Source organism: Phalangium opilio, unplaced genomic scaffold (genome assembly GCF_054372755.1).
Source record: "Phalangium opilio isolate 3A_F unplaced genomic scaffold, DU_Popi_V2 ptg000056l_1, whole genome shotgun sequence".
NCBI lineage: Eukaryota > Metazoa > Arthropoda > Arachnida > Opiliones > Phalangiidae > Phalangium > Phalangium opilio.
The window spans coordinates 1,984,622-1,999,025 of record NW_028324175.1 but is presented as its reverse complement, the minus strand read 5'-3'; the positions used below and the strand labels follow the sequence as shown (position 1 = coordinate 1,999,025).

Below are 14,404 nucleotides of genomic sequence, written 5' to 3'. Positions count from 1 at the left end.
GATGGGCTCGAACCACCAACCTATTGGTTAACAGCCGAACGCGCTAACCATTGAGCCACGGAAGCTCAGAAATTAAATTGTTGTCAGGTATTGTGGAAAAACTTTGGCTTTCTACGTTACATTTGAGACCCCACAACACCTCTCCCGGGTGGGCTCGAACCACCAACCTTTCGATTAACAGCTGAACGCGGTAACCATTGTGCCACGGAAGCCCAAAAATGAAATGCTCGTCAGGTATTGTGGAAAAACTCTGACATTTTACGTTACATCTGAGACGTCACAACACCGCTCCCGGGAGGGCTCGAACCACCAACCTTTCGGTTAACAGCTGAACGCGCTGACCATTGCGCCACTGAAGCCCAAAAATTAAATTTTCGTCAGGTATTGAGGTAAAACTTTGACTTTTTACTTCACATCCGAGACCTCACAACACCGCTCCCGGATGGGCTCGAACCACCAACCTTTCGATTGACAGCCGAACGCGCTAACCATTGAGCCACGGAAGCTCAGAAATTAAATGGTTGTCACGTATTGTGGAAAAGTTTTGACTTTTTACGTTACATCTGAGACCCCACAACACCTCTTCCGGGCGGGCTCGAACCACCAACCTATTGGTTAACAGCTGAACGCGCTAACCATTGCGCCACGGAAGCCCAAAAGTTAAATGTTCGTCAGGTGTTGTGGAAAAACTCTGACATTTTACGTTACATCTGAGACGTCACAACACCGCTCCCGGGAGGGCTCGAACCACCAACCTTTCGGTTAACAGCTGAACGCGCTGACCATTGCGCCACTGAAGCCTAAAAATTAAATTTTCGTCAGGTATTGAGGTAAGACCTTGACTTTTTACTTCTCATCTGAGACCTCACAACACCGCTCCCGGATGGGCTCGAACCACCAACCTTTCGGTTAACAGCCGAACGCGCTAATCATTCGCCACGGACGCCCAAAAATTAAATGGTCGTCAGGTATTGTGGAAAAACTTTGGCTATTTACGTTACATTTGAGATCCAAAAACACCGCTCCCGGGTGGGCTCGAACCACCAACCTATTGGTTAACAGCCGAACGCGCTAACCATTGCGCCACGGAAGCCCAAAAATTAAATGTTCGTCAGGTATTGTGGAAAAACTCTGACATTTTACGTAACATCTGAGACGTCACAACACCGCTCCCGGATGGGCTCGAACCACCAACCTTTCGGTTAACAGCTGAACGCGCTGACCATTGCGCCACTGAAGCTCAGAAATTAAATGGTTGTCACGTATTGTGGAAAAGTTTTGACTTTTTACGCTACATCTGAGACCCCACATCACCTCTTCCGGGTGGGCTCGAACCACCAACCTTTCGATTAACAGCTGAACGCGCTAACCATTGCGCCACGGAAGCCCAAAAATTAAATGCTCGTCAGGTATTGTGGAAAAACTCTGACATTTTACGTTACATCTGAGACGTCACAACACCGCTCCCGGGAGGGCTCGAACCACCAACCTTTCGGTTAACAGCTGAACGCGCTGACCATTGCGCCACTGAAGCCCAAAAATTAAATTTTCGTCAGGTATTGAGGTAAAACTTTGACTTTTTACTTCACATCCGAGACCTCACAACACCGCTCCCGGATGGGCTCGAACCACCAACCTTTCGATTGACAGCCGAACGCGCTAACCATTGAGCCACGGAAGCTCAGAAATTAAATGTTCGTCAGGTGTTGTGGAAAAACTCTGACATTTTAATTTACATCTGAGACGTCACAACACCGCTCCCGGGAGGGCTCGAACCACCAACCTTTCGGTTAACAGCTGAACGCGCTGACCATTGCGCCACTGAAGCCTAAAAATTAAATTTTCGTCAGGTATTGAGGTAAGACCTTGACTTTTTACTTCTCATCTGAGACCTCACAACACCGCTCCCGGATGGGCTCGAACCACCAACCTTTCGGTTAACAGCCGAACGCGCTAATCATTCGCCACGGACGCCCAAAAATTAAATGGTCGTCAGGTATTGTGGAAAAACTTTGGCTATTTACGTTACATTTGAGATCCAAAAACACCGCTCCCGGGTGGGCTCGAACCACCAACCTATTGGTTAACAGCCGAACGCGCTAACCATTGAGCCACGGAAGATCAGAAATTAAATGGTTGTCACGTATTGTGGAAAAGTTTTGACTTTTAACGCTACATCTGAGACCCCACAACACCTCTCCCGGGTGGGCTCGAACCACCAACCTTTCGATTAACAGCTGAACGCGCTAACCATTGCGCCACGGAAGCCCAAAAATTAAATGTTCGTCAGGTATTGTGGAAAAACTCTGACATTTTACGTTACATCTGAGACCCCACAACACCTCTTCCGGTGGGCTCGAACCACCAACCTTTCGATTAAGTGCTCGACGCGCTAATTATTGCGCCACGGAAGGCCAAAAATTAAATGTTCGTCAGGTATTGTGGAAAAACTCTGACATTTTACGTAACATCTGAGACGTCACAACACCGCTCCCGGATGGGCTCGAACCTCCAACCTATAGGTTAACAGCCGAACGCGCTAACCATTGAGCCACGGAAGCTCAGAAATTAAATGGTTGTCAGGTATTGATGAAAAGTTACGACTTTTCAAGCTACATCTGAGACCCCACAAAACCTCTCTCGTTTGGGCTCGAACCACCAACCTTTCGGTTAACAGCTGAACGCGCTGACCATTGCGCCACTGAAGCCCAAAAAATAAATGCTCGTCAGGTATTGAGGTAAAACTTTGACTTTTTACTTCACATCCGAGACCTCACAACACCGCTCCCGGATGGGCTCGAACCACCAACCTTTCGATTAACAGCCGAACGCGCTAACCATTGAGCCACGGAAGCTCAGAAATTAAATGGTTGTCACGTATTGTGGAAAAGTTTTGACTTTTTACGCTACATCTGAGACCCCACATCACCTCTTCCGGGTGGGCTCGAACCACCAACCTTTCGATTAACAGCTGAACGCGCTAACCATTGCGCCAAGGAAGCCCAAAAATTAAATGTTCGTCAGGTATTGTGGAAAAACTCTGACATTTTACGTTACATCTGAGACCCCACAACACCTCTTCCGGTGGGCTCGAACCACCAACCTTTCGATTAAGTGCTCGACGCGCTAATTATTGCGCCACGGAAGGCCAAAAATTAAATGTTCGTCAGGTATTGTGGAAAAACTCTGACATTTTACGTAACATCTGAGACGTCACAACACCGCTCCCGGATGGGCTCGAACCTCCAACCTATAGGTTAACAGCCGAACGCGCTAACCATTGAGCCACGAAAGCTCAGAAATTAAATGGTTGTCAGGTATTGATGAAAAGTTACGACTTTTCAAGCTACATCTGAGACCCCACAAAACCTCTCTCGTTTGGGCTCGAACCACCAACCTTTCGGTTAACAGCTGAACGCGCTGACCATTGCGCCACTGAAGCCCAAAAATTAAATGTTCGTCAGGTATTGTGGAAAAACTCCGACATTTTACGTTACATCTGAGACGTCACAACACTTCTCCCGGATGGGCTCGAACCACCAACCTATTGGTTAATAGCCGAACGCGCTAACCATTGCGCCACTGAAGCCCAAAAATTAAATTTTCGTCAGGTATTGAGGTAAAACCTTGTCTTTTTACTTCACATCTGAGACCTCACAACACCGCTCCCGGATGGGCTCGAACCACCAACCTTTCGGTTAACAGCCGAACGCGCTAACCATTCGCCACGGACGCCCAAAAATTAAATGGTCGTCAGGTATTGCGGAAAAACTTTGGCTATTTACGTTACATTTGAGATCCAAAAACACCGCTCCCGGGTGGGCTCGAACCACCAAGCTATTGGTTAACAGCCGAACGCGCTAACCATTGCGCCACTGAAGCCCAAAAATTAAATTTTCGTCAGGTATTGAGGTAAAACTATGACTTTTTACTTCACATCCGAGACCTCACAACACCGCTCCCGGATGGGATCGAACCACCAACCTTTCGATTGACAGCCGAACGCGCTAACCATTGAGCCACGGAAGCTCAGAAATTAAATGGTTGTCACGTATTGTGGAAAACTTTTGACTTTTCAAGCTACATCTGAGACCCCACAAAACCTCTCTCGTTTGGGCTCGAACCACCAACCTTTCGGTTAACAGCTGAACGCGCTAACCATTGCGCCACGGAAGCCCAAAAATTAAATGGTCGTCATTTATTGTGCAAAAACTTTGGCTTTCTACGTAACATTTGAGATCCCACAACACCGCTCCCGGGTGGGCTCGAACCACCAACCTTTTGGTTAACAGCCGAACGCGCTAACCATTGAGCCACGGAAGCTAAGAAATTAAATGGTTGTCAGGTATTGTGGAAAAACTTTGGCTTTCTACGTTACATTTGAGATCACACAACACCGCTCCCGGGTGGGCTCGAACCACCAACCTATTGGTTAACAGCCGAACGCGCTAACCATTGCGCCACGGAAGCCCAAAAGCTAAATGCTCGTCAGGTGTTGTGCAAAAAACTTGACTTTTTACGTCACATCTGAGACCTCACAACACCGCTCCCGGATGGGCTCGAACCACCAACCTATTGGTTAACAGCCGAACGCGCTAACCATTGCGCCACGGAAGCCCAAAAGCTAAATGCTCGTCAGGTGTTGTGCAAAAAACTTGACTTTTTACGTCACATCTGAGACCTCACAACACCGCTCCCGGATGGGCTCGAACCACCAACCTATTGGTTAACAGCCGAACGCGCTAACCATTGCGCCACGGAAGCCCAAAAGTTAAATGCTCGTCAGGTATTGTGTAAAAACCTTGACTTTTTACGTCACATCTGAGACCTCACAACACCGCTCCCGGATGGGCTCGAACCACCAACCTATTGGTTAACAGCCGAACGCGCTAACCATTGAGCCACGGAAGCTCAGAAATTAAATTGTTGTCAGGTATTGTGGAAAAACTTTGGCTTTCTACGTTACATTTGAGACCCCACAACACCTCTCCCGGGTGGGCTCGAACCACCAACCTATTGGTTAACAGCCGAACGCGCTAACCATTGCGCCACGGAAGCCCAAAAGTTAAATGCTCGTCAGGTATTGTGTAAAAACCTTGACTTTTTACGTCACATCTGAGACCTCACAACACCGCTCCCGGATGGGCTCGAACCACCAACCTATGGGTTAACAGCCGAACGCGCTAACCATTGCGCCACGGAAGCCCAAAAGTTAAATGCTCGTTAGGTATTGTGTAAAAACCTTGACTTTTCACGTCACATCTGAGACCTCACAACACCGCTCCCGGATGGGCTCGAACCACCAACCTATTGGTTAACAGCCGAACGCGCTAACCATTGCGCCACGGAAGCCCAAAAGTTAAATGCTCGTCAGGTATTATGTAAAAACCTTGACTTTTTACGTCACATCTGAGACCTCACAACACCGCTCCCGGATGGGGTCGAACCACCAACCTATTGGTTAACAGCCGAACGCGCTAACCATTGCGCCACGGAAGCCCAAAAATTAAATGGTCGTCATTTATTGTGCAAAAACTTTGGCTTTCTACGTTACATTTCAGATCCCACAACACCGCTCCCGGGTGGGCTCGAACCACCAACCTATTGGTTAACAGCCGAACGCGCTAACCCTTGAGCCACGGAAGCTCCGAAATTAAATGGTTGTCAGGTATTGTGGAAAACCTTGACTTTTTACGTCACATCTGAGACCTCACAACACGGCTCCCGGATGGGCTCGAACCACCAACCTATTGGTTAACAGCCGAACGTGCTAACCATTGCGCCACGGAAGCCCAAAAATTAAATGGTCGTCAGGTATTGTGGAAAAACTTTGGCTTTCTACGTTACATTTGAGACCCCACAACACCTTTCCCGGGTGGGCTCGAACCACCAACCTTTCGATTAACAGCTGAACGCGCTAACCATTGCGCCACGGGAGCCCAAAAATTAAATGCTCGTCAGGTATTGTGTAAAAACCTTGACTTTTTACGTCACATCTGAGACCTCACAACACCGCTCCCGGATGGGCTCGAACCACCAACCTATTGGTTAACAGCCGAACGCGCTAAACATAGCGCCACGGAAGCCCAAAAGTTAAATGTTCGTCAGGTATTGTGTAAAAACCTTGACTTTTTACGTCACATCTGAGACCTCACAACACCGCTCCCGGATGGGCTCGAACCACCAACCTATTGGTTAACAGCCGAACGCGCTAACCATTGCGCCACGGAAGCCCAAAAGTTAAATGCTCGTCAGGTATTGTGTAAAAACCTTGACTTTTTACGTCAAATCTGAGACCTCAAAACACCGCTCCCGGATGGGGTCGAACCACCAACCTATTGGTTAACAGCCGAACGCGCTAACCATTGCGCCACGGAAGCCCAAAAATTAAATGGTCGTCATTTATTGTGCAAAAACTTTGGCTTTCTACGTTACATTTGAGATCCCACAACACCGCTCCCGGGTGGGCTCGAACCACCAACCTTTTGGTTAACAGCCGAACGCGCTAACCATTGAGCCACGGAAGCTAAGAAATTAAATGGTTGTCAGGTATTGTGGAAAAACTTTGGCTTTCTACGTTACATTTGAGATCACACAACACCGCTCCCGGGTGGGCTCGAACCACCAACCTATTGGTTAACAGCCGAACGCGCTAACCATTGCGCCACGGAAGCCCAAAAGCTAAATGGTCGTCAGGTATTGTTGAAAAGTTACGACTTTTCACGCTACATCTGAGACCCCACAAATCCTCTCTCGTTTGGGCTCGAACCACCAACCTTTCGGTTAACAGCTGAACGCACTAACCATTGCGCCACGGAAGCCCAAAAATTAAATGGTCGTCAGGTATTGCGGAAAAACTTTGGCTATTTACGTTAAATTTGAGATCCAAAAACACCGCTCCCGGGTGGGCTCGAACCACCAAGCTATTGGTTAACAGCCGAACGCGCTAACCATTGAGCCACGAAAGATCAGAAAATAAATGGTTATCACGTATTATGGAAAAAGTTTGACTTTTCACGCTACATCTGAGACCTCACAACACCTCTCCCGGGTGGGCTCGAACCACCAACCTTTCGATTAACAGCTGAACGCGCTAACCATTGCGCCACGGAAGCCCAAAAATTAAATGCTCGTCAGGTATTGTGGAAAAACTCTCACATTTTACGTTACATCTGAGACGTCACAACACCGCTCCCGGGAGGGCTCGAACCACCAACCTTTCGGTTAACAGCTGAACGCGCTGACCATTGCGCCACTGAAGCCCAAAAATTAAATTTTCGTCAGGTATTGAGGTAAAACTATGACTTTTTACTTCACATCCGAGACCTCACAACACCGCTCCCGGATGGGATCGAACCACCAACCTTTCGATTGACAGCCGAACGCGCTAACCATTGAGCCACGGAAGCTCAGAAATTAAATGGTTGTCACGTATTGTGGAAAACTTTTGACTTTTCAAGCTACATCTGAGACCCCACAAAACCTCTCTCGTTTGGGCTCGAACCACCAACCTTTCGGTTAACAGCTGAACGCGCTAACCATTGCGCCACGGAAGCCCAAAAATTAAATGGTCGTCATTTATTGTGCAAAAACTTTGGCTTTCTACGTAACATTTGAGATCCCACAACACCGCTCCCGGGTGGGCTCGAACCACCAACCTTTTGGTTAACAGCCGAACGCGCTAACCATTGAGCCACGGAAGCTAAGAAATGAAATGGTTGTCAGGTATTGTGGAAAAACTTTGGCTTTCTACGTTACATTTGAGATCACACAACACCGCTCCCGGGTGGGCTCGAACCACCAACCTATTGGTTAACAGCCGAACGCGCTAACCATTGCGCCACGGAAGCCCAAAAGCTAAATGCTCGTCAGGTGTTGTGCAAAAAACTTGACTTTTTACGTCACATCTGAGACCTCACAACACCGCTCCCGGATGGGCTCGAACCACCAACCTATTGGTTAACAGCCGAACGCGCTAACCATTGCGCCACGGAAGCCCAAAAGCTAAATGCTCGTCAGGTGTTGTGCAAAAAACTTGACTTTTTACGTCACATCTGAGACCTCACAACACCGCTCCCGGATGGGCTCGAACCACCAACCTATTGGTTAACAGCCGAACGCGCTAACCATTGCGCCACGGAAGCCCAAAAGTTAAATGCTCGTCAGGTATTGTGTAAAAACCTTGACTTTTTACGTCACATCTGAGACCTCACAACACCGCTCCCGGATGGGCTCGAACCACCAACCTATTGGTTAACAGCCGAACGCGCTAACCATTGAGCCACGGAAGCTCAGAAATTAAATTGTTGTCAGGTATTGTGGAAAAACTTTGGCTTTCTACGTTACATTTGAGACCCCACAACACCTCTCCCGGGTGGGCTCGAACCACCAACCTATTGGTTAACAGCCGAACGCGCTAACCATTGCGCCACGGAAGCCCAAAAGTTAAATGCTCGTCAGGTATTGTGTAAAAACCTTGACTTTTTACGTCACATCTGAGACCTCACAACACCGCTCCCGGATGGGCTCGAACCACCAACCTATTGGTTAACAGCCGAACGCGCTAACCATTGCGCCACGGAAGCCCAAAAGTTAAATGCTCGTTAGGTATTGTGTAAAAACCTTGACTTTTCACGTCACATCTGAGACCTCACAACACCGCTCCCGGATGGGCTCGAACCACCAAACTATTGGTTAACAGCCGAACGCGCTAACCATTGCGCCACGGAAGCCCAAAAGTTAAATGCTCGTCAGGTATTATGTAAAAACCTTGACTTTTTACGTCACATCTGAGACCTCACAACACCGCTCCCGGATGGGGTCGAACCACCAACCTATTGGTTAACAGCCGAACGCGCTAACCATTGCGCCACGGAAGCCCAAAAGCTAAATGCTCGTCAGGTGTTGTGCAAAAAACTTGACTTTTTACGTCACATCTGAGACCTCACAACACCGCTCCCGGATGGGCTCGAACCACCAACCTATTGGTTAACAGCCGAACGCGCTAACCATTGCGCCACGGAAGCCCAAAAGCTAAATGCTCGTCAGGTGTTGTGCAAAAAACTTGACTTTTTACGTCACATCTGAGACCTCACAACACCGCTCCCGGATGGGCTCGAACCACCAACCTATTGGTTAACAGCCGAACGCGCTAACCATTGCGCCACGGAAGCCCAAAAGTTAAATGCTCGTCAGGTATTGTGTAAAAACCTTGACTTTTTACGTCACATCTGAGACCTCACAACACCGCTCCCGGATGGGCTCGAACCACCAACCTATTGGTTAACAGCCGAACGCGCTAACCATTGAGCCACGGAAGCTCAGAAATTAAATTGTTGTCAGGTATTGTGGAAAAACTTTGGCTTTCTACGTTACATTTGAGACCCCACAACACCTCTCCCGGGTGGGCTCGAACCACCAACCTATTGGTTAACAGCCGAACGCGCTAACCATTGCGCCACGGAAGCCCAAAAGTTAAATGCTCGTCAGGTATTGTGTAAAAACCTTGACTTTTTACGTCACATCTGAGACCTCACAACACCGCTCCCGGATGGGCTCGAACCACCAACCTATTGGTTAACAGCCGAACGCGCTAACCATTGCGCCACGGAAGCCCAAAAGTTAAATGCTCGTTAGGTATTGTGTAAAAACCTTGACTTTTCACGTCACATCTGAGACCTCACAACACCGCTCCCGGATGGGCTCGAACCACCAACCTATTGGTTAACAGCCGAACGCGCTAACCATTGCGCCACGGAAGCCCAAAAGTTAAATGCTCGTCAGGTATTATGTAAAAACCTTGACTTTTTACGTCACATCTGAGACCTCACAACACCGCTCCCGGATGGGGTCGAACCACCAACCTATTGGTTAACAGCCGAACGCGCTAACCATTGCGCCACGGAAGCCCAAAAATTAAATGGTCGTCATTTATTGTGCAAAAACTTTGGCTTTCTACGTTACATTTCAGATCCCACAACACCGCTCCCGGGTGGGCTCGAACCACCAACCTATTGGTTAACAGCCGAACGCGCTAACCCTTGAGCCACGGAAGCTCCGAAATTAAATGGTTGTCAGGTATTGTGGAAAACCTTGACTTTTTACGTCACATCTGAGACCTCACAACACGGCTCCCGGGTGGGCTCGAACCACCAACCTTTCGATTAACAGCTGAACGCGCTAACCATTGCGCCACGGGAGCCCAAAAATTAAATGCTCGTCAGGTATTGTGTAAAAACCTTGACTTTTTACGTCACATCTGAGACCTCACAACACCGCTCCCGGATGGGCTCGAACCACCAACCTATTGGTTAACAGCCGAACGCGCTAAACATAGCGCCACGGAAGCCCAAAAGTTAAATGTTCGTCAGGTATTGTGTAAAAACCTTGACTTTTTACGTCACATCTGAGACCTCACAACACCGCTCCCGGATGGGCTCGAACCACCAACCTATTGGTTAACAGCCGAACGCGCTAACCATTGCGCCACGGAAGCCCAAAAGTTAAATGCTCGTCAGGTATTGTGTAAAAACCTTGACTTTTTACGTCAAATCTGAGACCTCAAAACACCGCTCCCGGATGGGGTCGAACCACCAACCTATTGGTTAACAGCCGAACGCGCTAACCATTGCGCCACGGAAGCCCAAAAATTAAATGGTCGTCATTTATTGTGCAAAAACTTTGGCTTTCTGCGTTACATTTGAGATCCCACAACACCGCTCCCGGGTGGGCTCGAACCACCAACCTTTTGGTTAACAGCCGAACGCGCTAACCATTGAGCCACGGAAGCTAAGAAATTAAATGGTTGTCAGGTATTGTGTAAAAACCTTGACTTTCTACGTCACATCTGAGACCTCACAACACCGCTCCCGGATGGGCTCGAACCACCAACCTATTGGTTAACAGCCGAACGCGCTAAACATAGCGCCACGGAAGCCCAAAAGTTAAATGCTCGTCAGGTATTGTGTAAAAACCTTGACTTTTTACGTCACATCTGAGACCTCACAACACCGCTCCCGGATGGGCTCGAACCACCAACCTATTGGTTAACAGCCGAACGCGCTAACCATTGCGCCACGGAAGCCCAAAAGTTAAATGCTCGTCAGGTATTGTGTAAAAACCTTGACTTTTTACGTCAAATCTGAGACCTCAAAACACCGCTCCCGGATGGGGTCGAACCACCAACCTATTGGTTAACAGCCGAACGCGCTAACCATTGCGCCACGGAAGCCCAAAAATTAAATGGTCGTCATTTATTGTGCAAAAACTTTGGCTTTCTACGTTACATTTGAGATCCCACAACACCGCTCCCGAGTGGGCTCGAACCACCAACCTTTTGGTTAACAGCCGAACGCGCTAACCATTGAGCCACGGAAGCTAAGAAATTAAATGGTTGTCAGGTATTGTGGAAAAACTTTGGCTTTCTACGTTACATTTGAGATCACACAACACCGCTCCCGGGTGGGCTCGAACCACCAACCTATTGGTTAACAGCCGAACGCGCTAACCATTGCGCCACGGAAGCCCAAAAGGTAAATGCTCGTCAGGTGTTGTGCAAAAAACTTGACTTTTTACGTCACATCTGAGACCTCACAACACCGCTCCCGGATGGGCTCGAACCACCAACCTATTGGTTAACAGCCGAACGCGCTAACCATTGCGCCACGGAAGCCCAAAAGTTAAATGCTCGTCAGGTATTGTGTAAAAACCTTGACTTTTTACGTCACATCTGAGACCTCACAACACCGCTCCCGGATGGGCTCGAACCACCAACCTATTGGTTAACAGCCGAACGCGCTAACCATTGAGCCACGGAAGCTCAGAAATTAAATTGTTGTCAGGTATTGTGGAAAAACTTTGGCTTTCTACGTTACATTTGAGACCCCACAACACCTCTCCCGGGTGGGCTCGAACCACCAACCTATTGGTTAACAGCCGAACGCGCTAACCATTGCGCCACGGAAGCCCAAAAGTTAAATGCTCGTCAGGTATTGTGTAAAAACCTTGACTTTTTACGTCACATCTGAGACCTCACAACACCGCTCCCGGATGGGCTCGAACCACCAACCTATTGGTTAACAGCCGAACGCGCTAACCATTGCGCCACGGAAGCCCAAAAGTTAAATGCTCGTTAGGTATTGTGTAAAAACCTTGACTTTTTACGTCACATCTGAGACCTCACAACACCGCTCCCGGATGGGCTCGAACCACCAACCTATTGGTTAACAGCCGAACGCGCTAACCATTGCGCCACGGAAGCCCAAAAGTTAAATGCTCGTCAGGTATTCTGTAAAAACCTTGACTTTTTACGTCACATCTGAGACCTCACAACACCGCTCCCGGATGGGGTCGAACCACCAACCTATTGGTTAACAGCCGAACGCGCTAACCATTGCGCCACGGAAGCCCAAAAATTAAATGGTCGTCATTTATTGTGCAAAAACTTTGGCTTTCTACGTTACATTTCAGATCCCACAACACCGCTCCCGGGTGGGCTCGAACCACCAACCTATTGGTTAACAGCCGAACGCGCTAACCCTTGAGCCACGGAAGCTCCGAAATTAAATGGTTGTCAGGTATTGTGGAAAACCTTGACTTTTTACGTCACATCTGAGACCTCACAACACGGCTCCCGGATGGGCTCGAACCACCAACCTATTGGTTAACAGCCGAACGTGCTAACCATTGCGCCACGGAAGCCCAAAAATTAAATGGTCGTCAGGTATTGTGGAAAAACTTTGGCTTTCTACGTTACATTTGAGACCCCACAACACCTTCCCCGGGTGGGCTCGAACCACCAACCTTTCGATTAACAGCTGAACGCGCTAACCATTGCGCCACGGGAGCCCAAAAATTAAATGCTCGTCACGTATTGTGTAAAAACCTTGACTTTTTACGTCACATCTGAGACCTCACAACACCGCTCCCGGATGGGCTCGAACCACCAACCTATTGGTTAACAGCCGAACGCGCTAAACATAGCGCCACGGAAGCCCAAAAGTTAAATGCTCGTCAGGTATTGTGTAAAAACCTTGACTTTTTACGTCACATCTGAGACCTCACAACACCGCTCCCGGATGGGCTCGAACCACCAACCTATTGGTTAACAGCCGAACGCGCTAACCATTGCGCCACGGAAGCCCAAAAGTTAAATGCTCGTCAGGTATTGTGTAAAAACCTTGACTTTTTACGTCACATCTGAGACCTCACAACACCGCTCCCGGATGGGCTCGAACCACCAACCTATTGGTTAACAGCCGAACGCGCTAACCATTGCGCCACGGAAGCCCAAAAATTAAATGGTCGTCATTTATTGTGCAAAAACTTTGGCTTTCTACGTTACATTTGAGATCCCACAACACCGCTCCCGGGTGGGCTCGAACCACCAACCTTTTGGTTAACAGCCGAACGCGCTAACCATTGAGCCACGGAAGATAAGAAATTAAATGGTTGTCAGGTATTGTGGAAAAACTTTGGCTTTCTACGTTACATTTGAGATCACACAACACCGCTCCCGGGTGGGCTCGAACCACCAACCTATTGGTTAACAGCCGAACGCGCTAACCATTGCGCCACGGAAGCCCAAAAGCTAAATGCTCGTCAGGTGTTGTGCAAAAAACTTGACTTTTTACGTCACATCTGAGACCTCACAACACCGCTCCCGGATGGGCTCGAACCACCAACCTATTGGTTAACAGCCGAACGCGCTAACCATTGCGCCACGGAAGCCCAAAAGTTAAATGCTCGTCAGGTATTGTGTAAAAACCTTGACTTTTTACGTCACATCTGAGACCTCACAACACCGCTCCCGGATGGGCTCGAACCACCAACCTATTGGTTAACAGCCGAACGCGCTAACCATTGAGCCACGGAAGCTCAGAAATTAAATTGTTGTCAGGTATTGTGGAAAAACTTTGGCTTTCTACGTTACATTTGAGACCCCACAACACCTCTCCCGGGTGGGCTCGAACCACCAACCTTTCGATTAACAGCTGAACGCGGTAACCATTGTGCCACGGAAGCCCAAAAATGAAATGCTCGTCAGGTATTGTGGAAAAACTCTGACATTGTACGTTACATCTGAGACGTCACAACACCGCTCCCGGGAGGGCTCGAACCACCAACCTTTCGGTTAACAGCTGAACGCGCTGACCATTGCGCCACTGAAGCCCAAAAATTAAATTTTCGTCAGGTATTGAGGTAAAACTTTGACTTTTTACTTCACATCCGAGACCTCACAACACCGCTCCCGGATGGGCTCGAACCACCAACCTTTCGATTGACAGCCGAACGCGCTAACCATTGAGCCACGGAAGCTCAGAAATTAAATGGTTGTCACGTATTGTGGAAAAGTTTTGACTTTTTACGTTACATCTGAGACCCCACAACACCTCTTCCGGGCGGG

The 14,404-nt window shown here is 48.5% G+C and overlaps 5 non-coding genes across 5 annotated transcripts; all 5 read right to left on the bottom strand.

The window, feature by feature from the left end:
- Window positions 1-433: 433 nt before the first annotated feature.
- Window positions 434-506, bottom strand: TRNAD-GUC (transfer RNA aspartic acid (anticodon GUC)). Its single transcript has one exon. It is a non-coding gene; the product is annotated as a tRNA-Asp (tRNA).
- Window positions 507-1,608: 1,102 nt separating this feature from the next.
- Window positions 1,609-1,681, bottom strand: TRNAD-GUC (transfer RNA aspartic acid (anticodon GUC)). Its single transcript has one exon. It is a non-coding gene; the product is annotated as a tRNA-Asp (tRNA).
- A 2,275-nt stretch (window positions 1,682-3,956) lies between these two features.
- TRNAD-GUC (transfer RNA aspartic acid (anticodon GUC)) lies at window positions 3,957-4,029 on the bottom strand. The gene has a single exon. It is a non-coding gene; the product is annotated as a tRNA-Asp (tRNA).
- A 3,307-nt stretch (window positions 4,030-7,336) lies between these two features.
- On the bottom strand, window positions 7,337-7,409 carry TRNAD-GUC (transfer RNA aspartic acid (anticodon GUC)). Its single transcript has one exon. It is a non-coding gene; the product is annotated as a tRNA-Asp (tRNA).
- A 6,834-nt stretch (window positions 7,410-14,243) lies between these two features.
- Window positions 14,244-14,316, bottom strand: TRNAD-GUC (transfer RNA aspartic acid (anticodon GUC)). The gene has a single exon. It is a non-coding gene; the product is annotated as a tRNA-Asp (tRNA).
- Window positions 14,317-14,404: the final 88 nt, after the last annotated feature.